The 17,511-nt window shown below is 35.8% G+C and overlaps 1 pseudogene; it reads left to right on the top strand.

Annotated features, from left to right (window-relative positions):
* Window positions 1-255: 255 nt before the first annotated feature.
* LOC118834491 lies at window positions 256-737 on the top strand (annotated as a pseudogene).
* Window positions 738-17,511: the final 16,774 nt, after the last annotated feature.

The raw sequence follows: 17,511 nt of genomic DNA on the forward strand, positions 1-17,511 counted from the left end.
TTTGAATCCAATATTCTTCTCCAGATATATTTCTTTATGTAATATACTACTTTGCCACTTTCCTCTCTACTATACTAGACTTATAAAAAGTGTGATTAATGTGTAGAAAGTAAGATGTGTAGATGGACAAATAGTACATTTTGAGAAGGCGAGAATTTGAATCCTTCCTTTGCGATTTTGGAAGCGTACGAGCATTGGCAAGCATTTAAACTCTGTGGCTTTTCCAGAGAAGGCTCTCAAGCCACTGTTATACCCATGTCTCTTGTAATCCCTGAGAAATTCCAGCACATTTTGAGAGTGTTCAACACCAATGTTGATGAATGGCAGAAAATAGCTTTTGCCATCACAGCCATCAAGGGTGTGGGTCGAAGATATGCTCATGTAATACTGAGGAAAGCAGACATTGACCTCACCAAGAAGGCTAGTGAGCTCACTGAAGATGAGGTGGAGCATGTGATCACTATCATGCAGAATCCCTGGCAATAGAAGATTCCAGACTGGATCCTTAACAGGCAGAAGAATGTAAATGTTGGAAAATATAGCCTGGTTCTGGCCAACTATCTGGACAAAAGGTGTGTGAAGATCTGGAGCGACTGAAGAAGATTTGGGCACATTGTGGGTTTCGGCACTTCTGGGGTCTCTGGGTTCAAGGTCAGCACACCAAGACTACAGGCCACAGGGGTTGCAATGTGGGTGTGTCCAAGAAGAAGTAAACAACTTCACTGGCCTTGTCTATTAATAAACAGTTTTTAACAAAAAAACAACTCTCTGTGTCTGAGCTTCCTTGTTTAAAAAATGAAGGGTTATTCTAAATCAATGGTATCAATAGATACAAGGGCCACTAAACTATATATAAGGATACCTATGGGTTGATATTGGCTTAGAAAATCATATATTAACATTATCTGTGTTTTATTTTATTTAATTTGTTTCAAGTATTTTCTTTTTTATTTCAAATATTTTCAAATAACATTTTGATCTGAATCAGGCTTCCCTCAGGAGTGTTGTGGGCAGTGTGTTTGACACTTCTTTCTCTGATGATCTCTAAGGTTCATTCTAACTCTATATCCTCTTTTCCTATGAGTAACATGGATTATAGTAATGGATTATTCTTCCTCTAAGTTGAGCTCTGATGTACGAACTAAATTCCTATTCACATAATCTTAAGAAAATTGTTCTGTTGAATTTAGTCACACATTTCTAGTAAACTCATGGGTACCACAGGCGTTTATTGCTGAGTTTTGTTTTTGTACAGGCCTGACACCTGAAAAAAAAATAAAGTCTTGTATAAATTACTATTTGTAACTTAAATACTCTTGTCTTCATAACTAAGAGGCAGCAATTGGAGATTAAAATACATACTCTGATATGTGCACAGTTTTGCAAAGCAAGGGCAAACATTAACTTATAACTTTATAAGGGGTTAACTTGTGAAGTAGACAAATTGACTTATCAATAATCTATCTCATGAGATGTTTAGAAGCCAAAATCAAGTCTTTACTTTCTTGACCCTTAAGAGCCAAGATCAATTTTGGTAATAAAAGAGAAACCTTTTCAAAATTTCTGGGATGGATCCGAAAACCTTTACCAACAAAAACAACAGATTCTATGTCCTTGTCATTTTCAAAGGACTTCAGTTTATTAGTTGACATGCAAGTGCTGACAGCAATATTCACCTTACTCCAGTGGCAAGGACCTTTAGAAATGAGAATATTATTCATGATATTTCTTGAGATCTCACAATTTTTAAAGGACTTAATATGACACCAAAACCCATTCTGTTTTATAGGAGTTCAAGGTAACATGATATATGTAAAAACATGCAGAAAAAAATGCACAGAAGTTCTTTTCTAGTAGTAAGCAAGGCCCATTCCTAGTAATATAGTTCAGGAAATAATGAGTCTCTTCTTTTAGCCCTACTAGGACAGTAAGAAAAGGCAAAGAGAAGCTTCTTCCCCTCTTCTCTTAGCACCATAGAACTTTCGTACAGGTTTTTGAGATGTCTCACTTAAACATACACAACTCTACTTATATTCTCCCGGCTTAAAAAATAAAAGAAATTCTTGGCACAGTATAAATGCTTAATAAATTTTTGTTGACTGATGAAAGAGTGTATAAATTCTATTCAGAAGGAATTTTCATAAATTGAGCTGAACAAATCAAAAGTATTTATTAAATGCTTTCAATGTGTGGAACACCATGGCAAGCACTAAGGATACAAATGCAAGCAAGCAACATGGTACTTGACTTGAAGGAGCTTACATTCTAATGGAGGGGTGTGAGGACAACACCTAAAAGTGAGCTAGAAGAACTCGAGTATGCACATGCAGTGACATAGTTTGTAAATGGCCACAAAATAAAGTAAGGTTATAATTCTAGGAGGCATTAAAAAGAAACACAACTCACCAGTCAGATAAGGAAGGTGATGAACACATAAGTGGCATGGTTTGAAAATATCCAGGAAGCAACATGGAAGTCTGGTTTGGGACAAAATAAGGTTCAGCTGCCCTATCAGAGTCCAGAAGCTTTCTATTTTATTATATCTTTGTCTCATATGACTCCACATCCGAATGTTCACAGGATGTCAGAATTTGTGTTGGAAGGTACCTCAAGGATAATGTAATCCTACCTGTGTCTGAAGAGAAATCTTTACATTGAATTGTAAACCTCCCCTAAAATAGATGTTCAGTCAAAGATGAATTATTTGTTATGGTTGGAATCATATAAAATCTATATTGAGGAAAAATCTAATTTTGTCCCCTTACCCCACAGATGAATGAGGAATCCGAGAACTGACATGAATTGTGCAAATTCCCATGGCTGGTCAGTAGCATAGTTAGTGATTAAACCCAAGTATTCTAATTTCTAGTTAAGTTCCCTTGCTTTTACATTATTTTGTCTTAGTTTTTTTTTCCTCATCAATAATTTTCTATCCTGTTATATTTTCCCTGTTTTGTTATTACATAGAAATATAAGGAACTATGATTAATTCAATGTAGACAATTTTACTGTGAAGAAAACAATGCAAACCCTCTTAATCTTAACCAAATATCTTGTTAGATTTATATGGCATTAACAATCTATACCTCTCTGGCCAATATGATGATGAAGATTCTCTCTGAACTCTGCTGCTTGAAAGAAAGTTTACAATCTTGATTTCTATTAGCATATTTTTTAAGAACTCAGGGATATCTTCAAGTCATAATGAGCAAATGGTTTGAAGTAAAGAAAATAGTGAATGAATTACTTGTTATTGATGTAATGAATCTTATCATCATGAGGTGCAATGCTAGTATGATTTGGGAATTTAAAGGTGACTTTCTATGTGATTGAAATTTAAGTATGCTCCAACTATTCCCAGTGTTGAGAACATCCAAAGGAGGGTAATTAGGATGGTAAAAGGCTAAAATACATTCCTTATGAGGACTAGTTGAAGTAACTTGGGATGCTTAGCCAAGAGAGAGAGAGAACTTTGGAAAAGGAGCTGATAGCTATCTTCAAGTATCTCAAGGACAGTCATATGGAAGAGGGGTTATATGTGTTCTGATTGAACTCGGGGGGGAACTGGGAACAGTGTGGGATTATTTGCAAAGAGTCAAATGTTGGTATGATGAAACAAGTTGTGTTTTTTAATAATTAGAACTATTCAAAAGTGGAATTAGTTTGCTCAAAATGTAATGATTCCTCCCATTTATGGACTTCTTCAATCAAATTCTGGATCAGCACTTATTGTAAGTGCCATAAAAAGAAACTTTTTCAGATATGAGTTGAACTGTATGGCCATTAAATTCCCTTCCAGCTCTTAGCTTCTGTGATTTATTTTTAAAATTAAAATCATTAGTAGTTCCTTGAAGTATTCTATGATGGTTTTTTCACCCATGGTATGTTAAGTCAAGTACTGTGTTAGTAATTGCTATCTGTTCTCAAATTGCAAGATTATATCCCTGCTACAACAGATTACCAATGAGTCTAGAACACCATTCTACTCTCTAGGTAACCAGAGAGAATGAAATATTCTTTAAAATATTGGAAACTGGTTGCAATGTGAAAACAAGAAAAGTATCAGAAGAATGAGAAGGTAATACAGACCCATATTAGTGAATTGGAGGGTGGAAGAATGTAACACAGGAGAGAAAGGGAAGGAGAAGTGATCAAGGTTTAGAGCTAGGATATTTAGTTTCAGAAAAAAAAAGAAAGAGAGATGGGAAAATATGGTGTGTGTGTGTGTGTGTGTGTGTGTGCACGCGTGCGCATGCGTGTGGGTGTCTGTGTATGTGTTGTCCATATATCAAGTTAGATACCAATGAATGAAGGAGGAATGAGAAAGTAATAGTGGTATATTCCTTACAATTTATAGGATACAAATTCAAAAAGAAAATTATAAAACACATAACCTTTAATGTTTATCAAAAAAGATGAAAAATATGGTAATAAGATGAATTAGAAATCCCAGGGCAAAGAGGGAAATTTGACCTCAAAGGTAACACTGAGACTAAGTGGTATGGGAGCATGACTGGCAAATCATCCACATAAAGATGATAATTGAAAACACAGGAGCTTATGATGTCTCCAAGGGAAATAGTATAGAAGGAGAAAAGAAGAGGTCACAGGACAGCACACTGGGTGACATCTATAATTAATATTGTGATGTAATCCAAGGAACAATGTATAAAATCATAATGGAGAGCATTGAATGAGGACCAATTGAAGAAGAAAGATACTAAGTGATATTGCCTTGGAATATATTACAGACTACTATGTCAGAAGTAAGAAATTTATGAAGCATTCAATAAACAGATTATAAGATTATCACAGAGGAATGATAAAATAATCATAAAGAATTTCAATTTTCTTGATGTATGTTGGAATTCTCTTTTAAGAGCTAACCAGCTATTAATTTCTTGACTTGCTTAATTACATTTCCATTTTTTTGTACAGTAAAAAAAAAACCAAGAATTTGAAATTATAGTATTTTTTGATTTTTACTTTTGGGAAGCAATCAGGTTTAAATGATTTGCTGAGGGTCAACATAGCTATTAAGTATCTGAAATGAGATTTTAAACTCAGATCCTTCTGACTCCAGGGCCAATACTGTACCCACTGTGGCATCTACCTGCTCCTGAAATTCCAATATTTTTAATGTGATTCATACCAGCAAGGAAGAGCTGGTTACTAGTATTGAAATGATGAGAATATTGTGTAGAATTGACTACTTAAAATGTTCTAGAAAAATCAAGACAGGAAAAATCCAGTCTTAAATCCTAGATTTTAAGAATATGCATTTCAAAAGGTTCAGAGAAAGTAGAGGACTACTCATGGACTAAAATTCTATAGAGAAAGTCAACCCAGAAGTGAGGAGAATTAGAATCAAGTGAAACAGAAATTTTGATAAGGAAGAAAGAGAGGAAGTTTTTGAAAGAGACTCATGTTAAGCAAGCAGTTCAGATATTTAAAAAATACATTTGCCAAATAGGATGTGTGAGCAGATAATGAAAGATGAATTCAAAAGTCTGACTGGGACCTATAAGATTAGTGTTAGATCACTATTGTAAAGAATGAACTGAGGGTAGCAAAGAAAAGTATGGGTAGCATCCCACCCCCCAACCCCCAAAAAATGAAAAGAAAAAAAAACAACTCTTAATTGGGAAAAGAAGAAATGGCACCACTACTTGGGGGATAATGAAATAATGATAATGGATTATTAAGAGAAATCAGAGTTTTTGTTTTTGTTGTGTTCTGACAGAAATAAACTGGCTAATAGGTATGTAATATCCAAGTCAATTAAAATAAAACATTTAATTGCCCTTAATCACTTCATGTTACCAGACCCAGGAAAATTATGTGCTCAGATACTGAAAGAACTGGATGAGCCACTATCAATAATTACTGAGAGATCATTGGGAATTACAGAGATGGTACAAAACTGGAAAAGCCTAAATGCCATGATTTAAAAAGAAAGCAAAACAAAGGAATTTTCAAACCCCAGGGCAAGGATGGGGAGCCTGGCACCTCAAGGCCACATGTGGCCCTCTAAGTCCCCTTTGACTGAATCCGAACCTCAGGAAACAAATCCCCATAATGGACTCTATCAAAAGACTGTACTCAAGGACCTAGAAGGCCATATGTGGCCTTAAGGCCGAAGGTTCTCCACCCCTGCCCTAGGGCATTACATTGACTTTGCTTCCTTGAAAATTCCAGAATATACTATTAAGAGGATGATTACTGAATGTCTTCAAAAGGAAGTGGTGCTCACAAAGGATCAGCAGTGACTGGCTGCATCAAGACTACATCCGGCCAAATTTTAGCTTTTCCTAGGTTTTTGTCAGTTTCTTATGGTAGCCTAATGTGTTGCTCAACATTAATTCTCACAGACTTGGATGAAAGCTCAGGTTATGTGTTTATTAGATTTTCACGTGCCATGAATTATAGAGATTTAACGTGAAGATCCTTACATGATAATGATGCAAAAAATCAAACAAGGTGGAATTAAATAGACATAAATGCAAACACAGGTCCAGCAATAAAATTTATAAATATGCAACTTTGGAATCATGTCTAAAAATTAGCAGGTTATGCTGAAAAAGAAAGCTCGAGGTATTTTAGTGTGCCCCAAGGTCATTTTGAATTAGTAGGTTAGAAATTTGAGATTTACTGGGTGTGTGGCATTTAACCTTTCTGTGTCTCAGGCAAATATGCGGGATATGTTATTAAACTGTTACTGGGTAGTAGTGTTTAATGTTTAAAGGAATTCCTATACTTAAGGTTCTCTACTAAGACCACAGATTCCTCACTTTTTCACATTTGGGAAAAATACAATTATTCTTGCATTAAAATTAACTGTCAAAAATGAGATAGATATTTGTCTCACTGTACCTTTCCCTAGTCAGACCACAGCTGGTTCACTGTTTTTACTCTGGGTACCATAACTTAGGCAGCATTGGAGATTGTACCATGGAGTACAAATAGGATGTTAAATTACTAGTATGTTCATACTAATATTCTTTAGATATTCTGAGGTTAGCCTGGAGAAAAAATGACACAGGAAGGACATGACAGTCTATTTCAAAGATTTGACAGTTTCCTATGAACAAGAGATTGGACTTTTTCTTTTCAGAGCCAGAAGACAGAGGGAGTAAAAGAAGTTGGAGAGAAGCAGGCTTATGCTTATGCTTCACATAAGGAAAAATTCCCTAAAATTATAGGTGACCCAAAGTAGAATGGGCTGTCTGGAGAAGTAGTGGATTCTCCCTCATGAGAAGGTTTCATCCAAAGGCTGGGTTTTCACTCATTGCGAATACTACAAAAAATGATTTGCTTAAAGCTATAGAATTCAATATAAGATACAAGAGATGGCTTCCAATTATCTGATTTTGAGATAAAAATTCCTAGGGCACTCACTGTCCTTTATACTTAAATGAACACAACTGACTTTCTTTTAGTATGATCTCTTGAGCTTCTAATGAGTCAACTTTCCCCTCAATGCAGATGATTCTCACAACCTCATATCGATCTCTAGTCTCTCTTCTGACAATTGGTTATTTGAATGCTATGGAGATACAAGTCTAATAATGATAGGTTGCTTTGAGTTATTTGTTCTCTCTATTGATCCCAAATACTCAAAAGGTACAGACTAAGAAAAATCATGCTAAATTTTGTTCCTCTAATGGAAATGGTGCACAACACAGATTTTTCCATACCCACACATACATTTGCATGTTATAGCTAATAGGCAATATTGTATTAGTAAAAAACCAAAATGTATAATTATGGATATTAGTCATTTAGAATTTTGATAATAATCAGGATAGATGGCTAAAGGTAAACATTCTGTAAGAAAAAGGAGATATAATTTTTCACAGGATGAATAGCTGAGAATGTGGAGTAGAAATGCAGAAGAAAAGAAATGTAATAACATGGGATCAACTGGATGACCTTAGGAATGCTGCTTCAATTCTGGGCCCAACAGTTTCCTTATTAGTAAAATGAAGGGGCTGGTGTAGTATTAATGTGATAGAAAATCTTCCCCACCCATTCAATAGGTCTTAGGTGGGCCTAAGTGGAAAGCCTGATTACATCTTTATTTGTAAGTGGGCCTAAAGCCCCAACTTACTAGGTGCTAAACCCTCAGACCCCTAAGGTGAGTTACTAAGACCAGAGCCAATGGTATGTGCACTGAGTTCTAGTCAATCATGAATTCAGCCAATCAGAGACCTGAGTTCTAGCCAATCAGATACCAGCTAGGACTATAGAAAAAGAGAGCCCAGAACTGAGAGCAGCAAAACTGGAGCTGTGGAACAGAGAGTGGCAGGATTCAGAAGCAGATATCAAGAAACATTGAGGCAGCAGACACTAAGGGAGAGCCAGCATCACAAGAGTCTGAAGAGTGGACAGTGCAGAACAAGAGAGAATTGCAGAGATCAAGGAACTCAGAGTCAGCAGAGCAGCAAGAGAGAGTGCTGAGCAGAGAGTTAGAATTCCTGAGAGAGTGTTTACAGGAAGGCCCTGGGGGGTGGGGGAGGCTACTGTATGGCTTGGCTCCTTGCTATAATACTTTATTATAATTTCCTTGTTGCTACATTGAGGTGGGCTTACTGGTTTTGGAATATAATTGCTACTATATGGAATTGGAATTATTGGTCCTGGGATTGGATTCTCTCATGTCTAAATAAATGTTATACTTCCTCTGCCTTCTATCTAGAGAGTTTCTTATACTTCAGGATTCTGAACCATTCAGGCATGTTCATGGTCATGTTTCAGGTCATGAATCTTGTCTTATTGCTATATCTGGATTAAATGATCTGGATTAACAGGTGTCTCCCACAGTATATAGATTTGCTCCATAAATTTGTCAGGTTCCACCAAACCAGGAAAGGCTAGAGAGTGTCCTGTGCAAAACGGAATTAGGATTAATGTCCTATGGAAGAATACTGTAAAAGGTTCATAGGGGGCTTGGTCATAGTTCCACAGCTGAGAGGAGCTCTCAGGCTTGTGGTTTTAGGGGATCTAGGGACCTTTTTAGTAAACACCAGTATACAGACCAGGAGAGCAGTGAGCCCATCTTGCCCTGGACCATAACACTTTGGGGACACAGAAAATTTTCAGATCCTCAAAACTAGCTTTGAAAATAATGACAACAAAGCCTGAAGATTGGGACAGTGCCTACCCACCACCAGGTGAGCAGAGGCTAACATTAACATGAAATTCAAAGTAAAAAAACAGTAGGCTGGAAAAATGGGTAAACCATAAATAAACTTGACCATAAAAAGCTACTATGGTGGCAGGGAAGAGTAAGTCATAAACTCAGAAGAAAATAACATTGAAAATAGTTACAAGCAAAGCCTTGAAGAAAAATGCCAATTCAACCCAATTCCAACAAAATTTCCTGGAGTAGTGAAAGAAAGAAAGGAGTGTTATTAGGAAATGAAACGGGAGTCACACAAAAAATATGAAAAGAGAATTAATAGATTGGTAAAAGAGCCATAAAGTATTAGAAAATAACACTTCATTAAAAATTAATACTATTTTATTTTTCCCTAGTTGGGTAAAGAAAATTTTTAGCATTTCTTTTTACAAGATTTTGAGCTCCAAATTTTTCTTCCTCCCTCCCCTCTTCCTAAAATGTTAGGCAATTTGAAATAGTTTGTACATGTTCTGTCATGTAAAAATATTTTCATTTTAGTCATAGTTGTGAAAGAAGAAACAGATCAAAAGAAAAAAACACAAGAAAGAATGAAGTGGAAAAAATATACTTTGATATGCATTCAGAGTCCATTAATTCTTTATCTGGATATGGATGATATCCTCCTTTGTGAATCCTTTGTACTTGTCAGGGATCATTGTGTTGCTGAGAAGATCTGAGTCATTCATAGTGAAACATCACACATCGTTGCTGACATTTTGTACAATGATTTCTTAGTTCTGCTCATCCCATTTTCATCAGTTAGTACAAGTCTTTCCAAGTTTTTTTGGAAATCATCCTGTTCATCTTTTCTTGTGACATGATAATATTCCATTACATTCATATACTATAGCTTGTTCAGCCATTCCCCAATTGATGGGCATGCCTTCAATTTCCAATATTTTGCTACCATGAAAGGGTTGCTATAAATATGTTTGCACATGTAGACCCTTTTCCCTTTTTTATGATCCCTTTGGATACAGACCTAGTAGGGGTATTGTCACATCAAAGGGTATGCACAGTTTTATAGCCCTTTGGGCATAGTTCCAAATTGCTCTCCAGAACATTTGGGTAAGTTCACAACTCTACCAACAGTGCATTAGTGTCCCAATTTTCCCACATCATCTCTAGCACTTCTTTTCCTTTTCTGTCTTATTAGCCAATCTGATAGGTATGATGAGTTGTTTTAATTTGCATTTTCCCAATCAAAAGTGATTTAGAACATTTCTCCATATGCCTATAGATAGCTTTGATTTTTCCATCTGAGAATTGCCTATTCATATACTTTGATCATATATCAATTAGGGAAGGCTTGTAGATAATAACACCTTAAAAAAAACAGACTTGGCCTAATGGTAAAAGGGGAACAAAAATTCACTGAATATAAGAAATCCTTAAAAAAGCAGAATAGGTCCAGTGGAAAGCACACTGAAGAAAATAATTCCTTAAAAATTAGAATTGGGAAAGTGGAAGCTAACGATTCTGTGATGCATCAAAAAACAATGAAACAAAGTAAATAGAATGGAAAAAAAAGAAAATGTGAAATATATTATCAGAAAAAAAAAACTAACATGGAAAAATATGTTATAGAGAGATAATTTAAGCATTGGACTACCTGATAGCCATGATCAAAGAAGGATCCTAGATACCATATTTCCAGAAATCATAAAGGATAACTTAGGTATGGAAGGTAAAATAGAAAATTTAAAAATCCACCAATCACTTCTTAAAAGAGATCCTAAAATAAAAACTCCCAAGAATATTATATCCAAATTCCAGAGCTCCCAAGTGAAGGAGAAAGTATTGTAAGCAGCCAGAAAGAAGCAGTTCCAATACTGTGGAGCCACAATCAGTATTCTACATGATTTAGAAGCTACCATATTAAAGAAGCAGAATACTTGGGATATAATATTCCAGAAGGTAAAGGAGCTACTTTTACAACCAAGAATAACTTATTCAGTAAAACTGAATATATTCCTTCAGGGGAGAAGATAGAAATTTAATGAAACAGAAGACTTTCAAGAATTTATGATGAAAAGACTAAAGCTTAATAGTTTTCCATATATTTGAGAAATTAAGTCTTTATCAGAGAAACGATGTGAATTTTTTCATGGTAATGATTACCAACTATGTATTTTACTCCATCCTATTTTCCCCCAATTATCCTACTCCCTCTCTCATTTTGCCCTGTCCATTCTCAAAAGTGTTTTGCTTCTGATTTTTACCTCCCCCAAAACTGCCCCCGTTCTATCAGTGTTCCCCCACCTTCTCTTATCCCCTTCCCTTCCAACTTTCCTATGTGGTAAGATAGATTTCTACATCCAAGTGTGTGTGTATATTATACCCGCTTTGAGCCAGTTCTGATGAGACTAAGGTTCATGTTCTCCACTCCATGCTTCTCCCATTTTCCCCTCCACAGTAAAATCTCTTTCAGGCCTATTTTAGACTAGAAAATTTATCATATTCTACCTCTGCTTTTCCCCTTCTCCCAGTGCATTCTTCTTTCTCATTCCTTATTTTTTTTTTTAGATAATCACGCCATCACATTCAAATCACACCTCTGCTTTCTATCTATGTATACTCCTTCTAACAACCCTAATAATGAGAAAGTTTTTAAGAGTTATGCCATTTTCCCATGTAGGGCTATAAACAGTTTAATGCTATTGAATCCTTTATGATTTCTCTTTCCTGTTTACTTTTCTATGATTTTTTTGCATTTTCTATTTGAAAATTAAATTTTCTATTCAGCTCTGTTTTTTTTCCATCAGGAATGATTGAAAGTCCTCCATTTCATTCAATGTCCCTTTTTCCCCTGAAAGATTATGCCCAGTTTTGCTTCTAAGTGATTCTTGGTTGTAATTCTAGCTATTTTGCCCACCAGAATATCATATTCTAAGCCCTCCGGTCCTTTAATATAGAAGCTACTAAATCTTGTCTTATCCTGACTGTAGCTCCACAATATTTGAATTGATTCTTTTTGGATGCTTGATACTTTGGATGCTATTTTCTCCTTCACCTGAATGGTCTGGAATTTGGCTATAATATTCCTGAGAGTCTTCATTTTGGAATTTCTTTCAGGAGGTGATTGGTAGATTCTTTCAATTTCTATTTTACCTTCTGGTTCTAGAATATCAGGATAGTTTTCCTTGATAATTTGTTGAAAGATCATGTCTAGGCTCTTTTTTTTTGTACCATGACTTTCAGGTAGTCCACTAATTATTTATGTATCCTGGATCTGTTTTCCAGATCAGTTATTGTTCTAATGAGATATTTCACATTTTCTTCTCTTTTTTTCATTATTTTGATTTTGTTTGATTCTTACTTGATGTCTCATAAAGTCAGTTGCTTCTGCTTGCCCAATTCTAACTTTTGAGGATTTATTTTCTTCAGTGAGCATTTGTACCTTCTTTTTCATTTGTCCAATTTTACTTTTTAATGATTTCTTCTCTTCAGTGATTTTTGGTGCCTATTTTTTCCATTTGGCTAATTCTACTTTTCAAAGCATTCTTCTTTTTCTTGCATTTTTGTGCCTCTTTTACCATTTGGCCTATTCTGTTTTTTAAGGTCTTATTTCCTTCAGTACTTTTTGCGCCTTCTTTGCCAAGCTATTGACTTGTTTTTCATGATTTTCTTGCATCACTCTCATTTCACTTCCCATTTTTGTCTCTACCTCACTTACTTGAGTTTTAAAATTTTTTGGAGTTTTCCATGGTCTGAGACTAATTCATATTTTTATTTGAGGCTTTGCCTGCAAGAGTTTTTACTTTGTTGTCTTCTTCTGAGTGTGTGTTTGGTTCTTCGTTGTCACCATAGTAATTTTCTATGGTCAGAATTCTTTCTGTTGTTTGATCATTTACCAGCTTATTTCTTGACATTTAAATCTATGCTAAAGTGGGGCTCTGTTACCAAAGTGGAGGGGGCACTCTCTCAAGCTTCAACTTTTTTGTCAGCTTTTTTCAGAGGTAATTCTGGGGCCCTGTAAGTTTCTGGCTTTTTCAGCATGGTATGATCTAGTCTCTACTGTGCAGTGCTTTGCAAGTGACCACAAACACTCTTTTGAACCCTTGATCTGTGAGCATGGTCCCTGCCCCCCTGTTGCCACAAGCTCTGATGTGCTGGTGCCTCCCGTACTGGGACTAAGATCAAGGACTGTGACCCAGATCCAAGTATAGGCAATGTACCAGTGTCTTGCCCCTGGTGCCAGCAAAAAGACTCCTCTAAATATCCTTCTCACCCATTGTCTGATTCATTTACCATCTGTAGTTTGAGAGGTCAGGAAATTGCCAGTGCTGCCACTGATTCAGTTACCCCAAGGCCTGCTCCTGTTTTGCTGGGGCCCAGTCTGTGCTGTTATGGCCTTTACTAGAATGCACTCCTCTCTTACTGTGATGCAATATATCTATCCTGCCAACCTTGCAAGTTGTTTTGGGCTGGAAAATTATTTCATTCTATCTCTTTGTGGGTTCTGCCACCCTAGAATTTCTTTAGAGTCATTATTTAAAGGTATTTGGTGATTTATAGGGGAGAGCTCAGGCAAGTCCCTGCCTTAACTCCACCATCTTGGCTCTGCCTCTCTCCCTCCCTCCTTCCCTTCTTTCATTCTTTTTCTTTTTGCTATATTGCTAATATGGAAATGTTTGGAATGATTTCATACATAATTTATATGATATTACTTGACTTTTCAGTGTATGAGGAGGTGTAGGAAAGATAAAGAAATTTTGGAACTTGTAACTTAAAAAGAAAAAATGTTAAAATAAATAATATATTTGTTATAAAAATTAAAACACTGTTTTTTTTTGGGGGGGGTACTGGCTCTACTCCTATCTAGCCATGTAACCTTGGGGAATTGACTAAAACTTTGTGAGTCTTAGATTCCTTGTCTGTCAAATGTGTGTGTATGTGTGTATACATGACCATGTATACATGCATATTACATATATATATATGTATATGTATAAGTGACTCCTGAAAATATATATCAACATAGCATAAATAATCATAGAGAAATATAGATGTAGGAAGATAGTCCATATATGTATGTATATTCACAGACACATTACATATATATCATATATTTCTATAGCTGTTGCATTATATCCTTGTGCATTGCAAAGAATGTCCTTCAAAAACTCAGATATTTGTGAAATCTATTATAATGTCATAGAATTAGATCTTTCTAGAAAATACTATTCCTCATCTCAGCCCACTCCAATGCCCCCTGTTAGCCTGGAGAATCATTACAATGTCAACTTGAGGGGAAACATATTTACTTCGTTCATTTTTATGAGTGTCACCTCATTTAAAACCAACAAAAGTAGCATCCTAATGAATTCTGTCTTTTCCCACAGTAATAGAGTAAGTACATTTTTTCATTTTTTTTTCTCATGAGGAACAGAGAAAAAAAATTACTTAGATCAATTTCTTGTGAGATGCTTCAATATAACATCATCTCAGAACTTCATTCATTAAAAGATTTGTTTTTGCAGAACAATTAAATGCTTAGGGAGTCTGTTGAAACTTTTGCTTGAGGACTGTGGGAGTTATTCAAGCTCTGACCTTAGACCAAGTTACAAACACACACACACACACACACACACAAATATGCTCCAAAGAGATTTGTGACTAGCAAATCTATTAAAAAAAAGACCCACTTTCCAAGTATATGGAAAACATCTACTGTTTCAACTATTAACTAGTTTTTAATGAATGCCTCCTGCTTTTTTTTTTCTTCTATGCACTGGGAATCCCAAATCCTGGAATGGTGGATCCCAACCAGTGATAGATGGGGGTGATGAAAGTCAGGGTTCATGGCAGCTGCATTCCTCGATCTCACTTAAATGGAAACTGACTGCTTAAGTTCTTAAAACTGTTTTCTTCCCCTCTCAGTGACTGGATCAAAGTACCACAGAAAATTATTTTAAAACATAAAGATAAATGAGATTATGCCTGGTCAATGGAGCAGGCTGTTCTGGGGAGTATTTTTTTTTTCTTTAAGGCTTTCATTTTCTACTCATTTTTAACTCCCTATATTTGTCATTTGCCCATTTGCCCATTGGCCAAGGTTAATATGTGGTGATAGAAATAGTAATGAATCAATGGTATGTCATGATATAGCAAGCCTTTACGTTGACAAACGAACTATAAGATATATTTGTTAACAAAGAGTCAGAATCATTGGGTATCCTCAAGACAGTATAAGACAATCTTTAGACCTTATTAACATGCAATCAAAAGGCTACCAGAAGAGCTCAAAGAACTGCCTTCTGACTGTCTCTACTTAGGTCTGAATGAATGCATGTTACATTCATTTTACTGTGATTTAAATGCAATTGAGCAACTCTTCCTCCTTAGGTCTATTTCTCTTATAATTCTTTTTTTTATAATTCAGTAATAAAAGTGTCTATGATGGTGGCTGTGCAAAGTTAGTTCTTTTTTTATCAATCAACCCACCCTCCATTATACACTTCAGTCTTCCAAAAAAATCTTAATGTAGTTTTAAGTTATTAAACCTGTATTTTGATGTTAATCAATATCCAAATCTTTATTTCTCTCTTTATCACTTGTGTTTAATTCAGTAATTTAAATCCTCTTCTTATTTCTAGATTGAATCTTTGCTTATCTAATATTTCTCTTCAGAGAACTCTATCCTGCTAGAAGAGGATAAACTGTGTCCATTCACATTAAGTATTCCCCAGGAATTGATTGGAGGTTGGTGAGATGATAACCATAGCCTATGTAAGATATTCCCTGAATCATTTATCTTTACTCAGAGCTTGGTCAATGGGAAATATATGCAGAAGATGATGAATAGGTCTGTCTGGCTTGAAGTAGTCTATTTTTTGTGTTTTGAAACATAAATATAATTTTCCCCTTGGCAGTTTTTCTATCTCTGGCTGTTGATACATGAAAAGTGAGGTGAAGAACTGGAGCCAACCATCTGCATGATTCAGCCCCAAACCACCACTCTCTTTGAAAAATTTGATAATGGAAACAAAAGGATATTATTGTACTGAGTTGGTGCGCTGGGACTTTGAAAGAGAAGCAAAGGGAAAGACTGGGGTTGTCCACAGCAAAGCAAGTCAATTTTCCTTCCTGCCCATAGAACATGTCAATCGCAAAAAATGGAGAAAAGACAAATATCTACATAATATAAATAAACACAAATTTAAAAAAAGTTTTTCCCTCCTGAAATATCCTAAGAAGATTTAGGTCACTTTCTATCATCTCTTTTGAAAAGCAACAGCAGGAAGAACTAGTATTTTAAACATCATCCTCATTATTGAGAGACTCAAGAAAAGATGGATTACTGAAGTCTCATTTACTTTCAAATGTATTACCTTGGTAATAGAAAGAAAATGGGTAAAGGATAAGACCTGATGGGAGTCTAATGAGTAAATTTTAAAATTTGTTTTTTTTTTTCTTTCAGTGCCTTCACTTTTTTCATGATATTTGCCTATTCTATATCAGTTCCTTTTCTCAATGCTTCATCCTCTCTCTCTCTTCCTCCTACTATTTTGGTTCTTGTAACACTCCCTAGTTTTGTCTTTTAACCCTTTTCACTGGGGAGGGAATTAAATGTATAATTAGACAGTATGATAAGACACCTAGTTGCCTTCAATGCACTAGTAAAAATCTAGAACAGATTATTAAAAGGAGAGAACATAAACCTTTAAAAAGAAAAAGACTGATAATTAAGGGTGAACATGGGTTATTAAAGGCAAATAATATATCCCCTATTGACAGGATCATAATTCTATCAAGAGGATATATTTGGGGGGGGGAGCAAACAAAGATGGCAGAGGGGAGGAAGCATTCAGATGACCTCTCTCAACATTCCTTTCTAAGTAACTTAAAAATAATTACTTAAGTTTAATTCTGGAGTAGCAGAGCCAACAAAAAGTCAAAGTAAGACATTCTTCCAATCAAAGACAACTTAGGTGGTTCAAGACACTGGGACAGAAGCTGGCTTGAGGACCATGACAATGCAATAATACTGGTAGAACTAGGTTGTGGCAGCAGAAGCAGTAGCATCTTTGGGGTTCTCATGTCAGAGGTGGTAAGAGAACCTGACATCTGGTCAGAATGAGATTGCAGAGTACCCCTGTGCTTGAATAGGACACAGAACCAGAATCTGTTTGTCAACTCCACTGCCTATACTCACTTCTGGGTCACAGTTCAAGAGGGAGTAAGGGTCCTGAGGAGCTGTTTCCCTTCTGGGAGCAAGGGAGCAAGTGAACTGAGAGGTAATAATGATCACAACCCCAAAAGATCAGGGGCTTTTCCTAGATCGTGGACTAGGAGACTAGTGACCACACCTCTCTCCAGATTACACC

Source organism: Trichosurus vulpecula, chromosome 1 (genome assembly GCF_011100635.1).
Source record: "Trichosurus vulpecula isolate mTriVul1 chromosome 1, mTriVul1.pri, whole genome shotgun sequence".
Lineage (NCBI taxonomy): Eukaryota > Metazoa > Chordata > Mammalia > Diprotodontia > Phalangeridae > Trichosurus > Trichosurus vulpecula.